The sequence below is a fragment of the Bidens hawaiensis genome, unplaced genomic scaffold (genome assembly GCF_021521415.1).
Source record: "Bidens hawaiensis isolate Kalapana, Puna unplaced genomic scaffold, B.hawaiensis_p1.1 tig00025555_1, whole genome shotgun sequence".
NCBI classification, from domain to species: Eukaryota; Viridiplantae; Streptophyta; class Magnoliopsida; order Asterales; family Asteraceae; genus Bidens; species Bidens hawaiensis.
This window is the reverse complement of record NW_027494078.1, coordinates 227,963-236,173: the sequence shown is the minus strand read 5'-3', so window position 1 is coordinate 236,173 and position 8,211 is coordinate 227,963.

Sequence of the window (8,211 nt, the reverse complement as noted above, 5' to 3'; positions counted from 1 at the left end):
GAGATGCCCGGACCAAAAGGGCCACGTATGAGGCTAGCAGTGGTCACCTGCATAACACATAGTTCATGTTTAAACAAAGTGATAAATATAACATAATCAATTCAACATCAACATAGGCAAATTAGTCTTTTGAAAGTAACCTCTATTTTTCTACTAATTTTTGAAGTTACAGATTTGGTTAATTTGCAGTCACACTTGTAGAAAAAACATATCAATTTGCAACCTTTTGTAAATTAGGATTATAAATAGAAACATAATATGTGATGTGTATACCATATTTACTAATTCATGTGATTATACTCTACGCGTAAATTATTTACTTTTTCGAATGTCACATATATAAATTAGTATCCATCTCAAGGTTTACAACCCAACTGATCTGCAGGAAATAGAATGACTAATTTTATCAGGATACCTTAAGTGTGAAGCTTAAATGATAACATATATATGTATTATGTTATAATCATGAACCACCATCCATCATTTTTAAAAATTTTAGTACAAACTAATTTCTTAAAAAAAGTATGAAAATCGGTTCAACCCGTAAAAACTAAACACCAACCCGTTAAACAGTCATATCGGTAAATCCAACCCACCGAGCCAACCCAACTTTCAAGTAGCCTGTAGTTTGTCAAAGATTATCACAATAAACTTCATTAGGAATGCAACAAAGCAAATGCTCATATTCCTAAAAGCCCAGTCATCTCATCTTATTAAAAATGTACAATTATACAAAGTCATACCATTTTTAAAGTATATTAAGTGTAATATACACTTAAAAGTTAAAATATTAACCTGAGCCTGATAATATAACTTGTAATAAAATGAAGTTGTATAAAATTCTATTTAATAGGGTTCATTAGTTAGCTGCATAATCATATGAAATAAGATTTGAAGAAGCGAGCATCACAAAAAAATCAGATAAAGCAATTTATTTAAGTAAATAAATTAAAAATAATAACAATAATTAAGAATACCAACAATGGTGCACAAGCATCAAAACGATTTCAAATTAATAAACCATGAAAATTGATAGATCTGAAGGAGGAAATTGGAATTTACCTGATAATAAGCAGCAAAGCAAAATGTGACGATTTGGATTCTCGCCGGGAAGAAAAAGGTTGACCAAAATCAGTCATCATATAACCCTAATGTTCTGCTTTTGAAGGCAAATAACAATTAGGTTATGCAACAATGGCAATGGCGACACCTAGGGTTTATAATCGGTGTGGGGTTCTGAACGATTGTATTCAATGTAATAAACAAAACCGGGTTATTGCAGTATACATAAGATCCGAAGTGTAATATCTGGGTCGGGTAATTACCCATGCGGGATCTGATAAAAAACTAAACGGGTTTTAAAATGGTTAGGTTAGCCGAGAGAGTGACAAGTGGCAGATAATGATATCCTTTTATTAGAGTAGATAGATAGATGGGATGGCGGTGTTTTGCCGGAAATATCGGCTTACTATTTGGTAACCTTGTTTCAATGTAAATCAAATTTATTTTGTTTCACTTTACCCACTTATTGTTTTAGTTTATTACATCGGTGTACTTCTATTTATATTATTCAATCAATCGAATATTTAAACAAAGAACTTCTTAGAAAGTATCTTTACTAAAAGTACTACTAATTAATATTAGGATCTTGGCCATCGTGATTTACAAAAACATTCTTTGAAACTATTGAAAAGCTTCTTGAATATTAAATCACAAATATAGGTCCCTAACATAACAAATGGATATTTGATTTGTGGATAGTTGCTACATCAATCTGCCCGGTGGAGTTCTTGATCGCTGCCATGGCTATATAGAGATGATTAAATCACACTTCGTCTTCTCTGGCTTGTGTCGTATCTGTAAAGCTATGAAAAACTTGTAAAAGAAGTCTGATACCGAGGTCTAGCTTTTAATTACCCTACAAACCTCCGGTTAGTCATCGATATGATATACCTTAGATAATATTAGCATAAGATTTTTTAGGAGACAAATGGATCTTTACCAAAGTTATGGACTATATCCTTTATAAATAAAAAAAAATCTAAAATTCTTTGTTTTTATTTATTTTTTTGACTTTCAGAAGTCAGAGCATAATTTCTTTAAAAATAAACATTGAAAACTCAAACAGTCAACCTAATACCTATTGAAACTAGTAGAGCCGCACGCACCGGGGGGAGGGGGGGTCAATCGGTTAATAGCCTTGTGACTAGTACACCAATATAGCTCAATTTACATTCTGTTGGACTCATCATATGTTGTCGTTAGGGTCTTTTCGGTTATAAGAAGAGGTGGCAAATGTATTATGCTTAGATTTACCTAATGTTAATCTGAATTCACACTTAAACATTTTAACAAGTGTTATAACATAAACCAAGCTTGAGGAACTCAGTGAAAGGACTCAAGATACAATGATCCTACAGGAAAATATGAGTAATTCTATGCTCAATGAAATTACAATTTATATCGTCCTAAAAGTGGCATTAGTTAACTTGATTTTAGCTTGAAATTACTCCTTACGAATATGAATATTATTATTATTATTATTATTATTATTATTATTATTATTATATTTTGAAATGTTTACTCGATATCAAGGAAAATGTTAAAATGCAAAATGAGTCAAAAATAAGAAATGTGAAAAGGATTCGTGTCATACAAAAAATAGTAATCTTAAAAGTTAATTCAAAATAATAATAATAATAATAATGATTTGATACTATGTTAACTTAGACTAGGTATGTTGTAGATGTCAAAAAAAGAATTTAGAAACCTGATTTTCCGCACAAAAATGTTAATGTCGAGTCTTAAGATTTAGGGTGTTACAATGCTAGACCACTTTTGTGGTTGGACGGACTGACTTTCTTGAATCCTGTAGCTATTAAGGTCGGTAAAGTTAGTATCAGATTGGGTCTTGGGTATGAAATCTGGTTGAGCCGAGTGTGGAGTATGGTATGAGGTTGGGTCAAGGGTTGAATTTGGTATTATCTTGGTAGCATTGTTGGTTTCACATACCAAACAATTGTGCTAGTGCAAAAATGGTGTACGAGATGTGACATGAAACGTGTTGCAGTTGTTCCAGTTATTTGGATTATTTTTTCTTTTCTTCATTAGGAAGAAGCTGTAAGGCCATATGTAGTGGGCGACGGATTGGGGCGAGAAAGGGGCGACAGGGGCTACAACACCGCCCCCGTGGGCTATTTGGGCGGGGGCGGATTGTTCTTATCGGCTGGAGAAAGGGGCGATGTATATGTGATGTGTGTGTGTTGTATGTATGTATATATATTTATATTATTATATTTGTTTGTGTGTGGTATATATATATATATATATATATATATATATATATATATATATATATATATTAGCCTACAACACCATTACACCCCAAAAACAAATTCCCACCCCTTGCTGACTAGGCGTCACACGGCGCAATTCGCCCACAATTGTAGCCCCTCCACTACGCATAGCCTAAAGATAATAGAGATTTAGGAGATTCTAATAATTGAAAGGTTAGTTTTGTATATAGGTTAGTAAAAAAAAAAATTTTGGTTTTCCCCGTGGTAACATGGCGTTAAATTGTTGCTCACATGGAGCATTCCCAGGTGTAACGATGTTTTACGTGTGACATGACGTCACGTTAGCTCGAGCTGAGATGTGGTGAGCATTCCTATTTCTAGCCACACAATGGTTCAAATCTCGTGCAGCTTCCTTACTATTATCACTTTTTTCCGAACCCATTATTCTTATTTTCTTATTAGGATTATGTATATTATTTACTATATTTTTATGTTACTGAGCGGGTGCCCGCGAGATGCATTGGGAAACACATACCTTTGTAATCATGTAAAAAATTTAATGGGCGTTCGTTGTTCGATTTGAAACCGAAAAACGTTCAAACCGGTCATTGGTTTGATTTCATCATTGATTTTTTTCATAAACTTTCAAAGGCGTTTCGTATAAAATGCCTGTGAAGAAAGTTATGTATTGTAAAATGCCAAATGAGCATTCTTTAAAGTTAGTAAAAGAGGCCAAAGTGCACATACTAGACGGGACTTAGAGTTTACGTGTTACCTTGGAGATTGTGACTCTGAGGGTACACTATTGGGGCTCGAAGGTTCTTAGTCAATAAATATGAAATTAGGAATTTATAGGACAAAGTCCAATAATATTTAGGAATAGCTCGTACGACCTTCACATGACCATTCTTCCATCAAATTTCACCAAGTGCATCTAATTAGTGCCATCAACGAGTCCTTGGCTTTTGGTGATTTGTCGAGCCAGTTTGCTTCGACTCTAGTTTTTCTAGCTCCCTTTGTCTGAGATGGGGTAGGTGTAGCCTTGATTTTTGGACTTTAAACGTTTAATGCAAAAGGGGGCTTGATTGGCTGATGGTTGGGTTTAAGTGGACAACAATATCGGCAATCGCGGTCAATATGTCGAGCTGTTTCTCGTGCTTTGATAATGAATAATAAACTGGGAGTTTGTTGTTTTTTTTCACTTGGTTATGATCCTGTGTAGATTTCTTTTTCAGGAACGAAAAAGTCTTAAGTTTGGGGATGTTTGATGTGTTGTAAAACACACTTACTTTCCGTATCTTTTTATCATGTTTTACGTGCTTAATTGTATAATAAATAATAAGGCTTGTTATTACATGATCTTACAAAGATTGATGATTAATTGTAGGTTATGAGTTTTAAGGAAGAAAAGTGTCAAGTTTGAAGACTCTAGGGGACTTTTTGATCAATTTTAAAGACTACAACTCAAGGCCCGACCCAAGCCCACAAGATTCAAGCCTTTTATGCATAATATATTAAGTTTATTAAAGAAAATAAGAACCCTAATCAGCCCTAAATCCCGAAATCAGCAGCAACCAGCCATAAAACTTCCGTTCGACAGCTTCTAGGGTTAAAAGAAAGTCGTTTTTGCATAAGAAAGTCGTTTTTGCATCTTGGGTGGCCAAGTGAAGAAAAAGGAGACTAAAGGAGACTTTGGACAGCAGCTAGGGATTAATTCTCAACACAAAACTTAGCCCTAATTTTGAGTATAACATTCATAAACCTTGTGTTCTTGTTAGTATTCATAACTCTTTGATTTTGAACTTTAAAGTTGATTTATTTTGCAATTGAGTTAGGGTTTGAGTTGTTATTGATTATCATAGATTGTTGAATGATTTTAATGATGTTTGTGATGATTAATATGGTGTTTACATTGAGTGTTTGTTGTTGTCCAAAAGTTATGAGTAGCTAATCTTCTTAGTTCTACCCAGGTTAGATGATTATTGTTAGGTTTTAATGAGTAATATGGATTGTTGATTATCACGACTTGAATTGTTAATGAAAAGTTTGGTTTAACATTGAATTAGGTTGTGTTTAGTGGCTGTGAATTTATTAATTATACTCATATACCTCTTGCTTTGATTAATTGAATAAGTTTTGATTGATTGTTGCTTGTTAGAACTCTTTACTTGGTGTTTAGGGTTTGTTTGCGGGTTGATCAACCGTAGGGTTTAAGTGAGTGTATTAATTGAATATAATCAGTGGGTGAACACCTTCTTAGAGACCGAGAGGTGATAGGAAGTAATGTCGTCTCATAGCCTTTACTTGTTAGAATTAGGATCGCGCGAGAGTGGGTTCGGTTCTTGTCGGGTTTGGGTTTTGAGCGATTAGTTGATCTAGTTTAAGTTAAACTAAATTGTTCCTCTATCCTTGGTTGCGTAGTATTCGTTTCCATTAGGGTAGTGTGTCAGTGAGACCGAGAGGAGAGTCGACATTAGAACACTTTAACAATTCGTTTCCCGGTTTGTTCTTAAAATCAACTAAGTGTAAGTTAGAGTTTGTTAGTGAGACTGAGAGGTGATCTAGCTTTCTTGAGTGAACCTTAGTTGTGTCATCCTTAGGAACCGGTGTCGTGAGAATCCTCAATCCATTATCTTATTATACCTTCAATATGATTCTTACCTAGGTAGACGTTTTCTCCGATTGCAGTCAAGTTTCCAAGTTTTGTTAAGAGTTTAGTTAAGTTAAGTTAAGTCTAGTTAATTAATTTAATTAAAGTAAGTTAGGTTAAGTAGTTAATTATATTAAAAATCATTTAAATATTCTTAGGTGAGTCTTGGTTAGGGTTAAGTATCATTAACGTTTTCAAGTGTCCTTGTGTTCGATACTCGGACTTCCTTAGTGCTATACTATTAGTGATAGGTACACTTGCCGGTTTTGTGTGGTTTCTTTAGGATTTTTGTAAGGCCCCGAACCCGGTAGCCTTACTTTAGCGTCGGATTTACTCATAAACACAGTTCTTACAAATCAGAGTTCATTAAAACTTTCGCGGAATATAAAAACTTTCATGAAACGTTACAACAATCCAAAACTTGCCTTAATTAAACATTCTTGTCTTTCAAAATAAACGTCAATTACATTAAAACATCTTGAGTCTTCAAATGCCAGTCTCCTATTCGCCCACCATGTGCCCGCTCAAGCTAGTTGTCTCATTCTACTCACCTGCGTGCATACTAAAAGTCAGCTACGCTGAGTGAGTTCTAGTTAATCGGACGCCATACAATACATACACATACATACATATCCGAAGATACATATCCATACCTAACTAGTTACCCTTCTGTTCTACATACATACTTACTACCATACATACATACATATCTACAATCACTAACCTCAGTCTACCGAGAGTACGTTCATAGTCCGCCGTCTATACCTGTACTCAAGGTCGTGAACACGTAAAAGGTCTGCAGTCCTTACCTATGTTCACCATTTATGGTATGTGCAAGGTCCGCAGTCCTTCCCTATACCATCCTACATCCACAACACGTACAAGGTCCACAGTCCTTCCCTATGTTGCAACCTAAACCATAGCACGTACGAGGTCCGCAGTCCTCCCCTATGCTACCACAATACAAATACAGCACGTATAAGGTCCACAGTCCTTTCCTATGCTGATGCCTATCTATAATACGTATAAGGTCCGCAGTCCTTAACTACGTTGTCGTCTATTATATGTAACACGTATAAGGCCCACCGTCCCTATCTACGTTTACATCTATCATCTACTTTACGTATAAGGCCCGCAGTCCTTAACTACGTTGTCGTCTATTATCTGTAACACGTATAAGGCCCACCGTCCCTATCTACGTTTACATCTATCATCTACATTACGTATAAGGCCCGCAGTCCTTAACTACGCCATCACCAGCCGAGTCTATGTCCGACAAAAGCTAGAGGGATTTGCCATCCTAACTTACTATGTCGAACGTAGAACTCACATACCATTCGTGTACCTGTATACACATACTTCACATATACAATAATTACATTATAGCATAAGAACACTCTAGGCGTTCTTTACATCATTCATTTAACAACCATACCTCTTGTCGATACGTGCAATATCCGAATATCGTTCACGCCCCGACAAGTATTCATTTGTAATGTTCATACATCTTCGATATATAATATTCGTACCTTTATTTTTGACCTGACAGTACGCGCAATATCCGAAGATCGTTCGCGTACCGACAAGCAATCATTCATATCCATCACATATATCACATATGGCATACACTTATCACTTAGGATAAATGTATTAACAACACATCGAGTATGCACACAGCCCCGAAAACATAACACATAAATGGGGCTAGAAACTCACCTGAATCCTGTTACGCTCTCCGTTAATCGTTATTCCCTTCTTAAGCTGTGCACGGCTAACTGTATAATATTTACATGTATCAATTAACTACTACTACTCATGTTGTATTTCTATCTTTATACAACCCACAACGAACGGGGGTCCGGGGGCAGCGCCCCTGGCAGCGGGGTCTAGGGGCGGCAGCCCCTAGCAGGGTCCAAGGGGCAGAGCCCCTGGCTGGGGTCGAGCTGACTTTAGGTTTTTAATTTATTTACATTAACTGTCTTAACACATTTACATTAACTGTCTTAACACATTTTCCATTAGGTTTTTAATTTATTTTCTAATCGAACTTGACTTTAGGCGAAGTTAAACCTTATGCGAACTTAGCTTTAGGCAAAGTTAAACCTTAGGCGAACTTAGCTTTAGGCGAAGTTAAACCTTAGGCGAACTTAGCTTTAGGCGAAGTTAAACCTTAGGCGAACTTAGCTTTAGGCGAAGTTAAACCTTAGGTGAACTTAGCTTTAGGCGAAGTTACCAGCTAGGCAAACTTGGCCGTAGGCGAAGTTA